Below are 556 nucleotides of genomic sequence, written 5' to 3'. Positions count from 1 at the left end.
CAGAAGTTTCTCAATGTTAGGCCCAAGATGTGGCATGAGAGTGTACCTTTCTTCCTTATCATTGAGTCTGTGTTCTGGTGTCGCAAACAGAAGGAAATGGATCAAAATACACATGAAACAACTTCTACACCAGCATAGCTTTAATAATCCTTCTGGAATCCTATTTCAGAAGGGTTATTTCTTTCCCCTGTCTTCCCTCTCAGGTTCTCTCCTTCATCCCTTTGATATGTCTTGCCTTTCCTTTCCAGTATTCTTCCAAGAATATATATTAATGTACACAACTGTATTAATATACACATCTCAGAACCTTCTTTGTCCTCAGCTGTAATCTTAACACTTTTCTTCCATGTCACAAACACTATATTATGTAATATTTTTCTTTGCTTTATTGCGAATTATTTTTTAATTTTATTTCTTTCTTCTTTCATCTGGATGAGGGTAGCACTGGGGAAGGAATATAGCAAATCATTAGTTTTCTATAAAATTTCAGATAATTTTCAAGAGAGTAAGAAGTAATGTGAATATGTGAAGAGAATAAGAAAAGATACCAGAAAGA

The sequence above is a fragment of the Octodon degus genome, unplaced genomic scaffold (genome assembly GCF_000260255.1).
Source record: "Octodon degus isolate 3935 unplaced genomic scaffold, OctDeg1.0 scaffold00024, whole genome shotgun sequence".
Classification (NCBI taxonomy): domain Eukaryota; kingdom Metazoa; phylum Chordata; class Mammalia; order Rodentia; family Octodontidae; genus Octodon; species Octodon degus.
Note: the sequence above shows the minus strand (reverse complement) of the source record.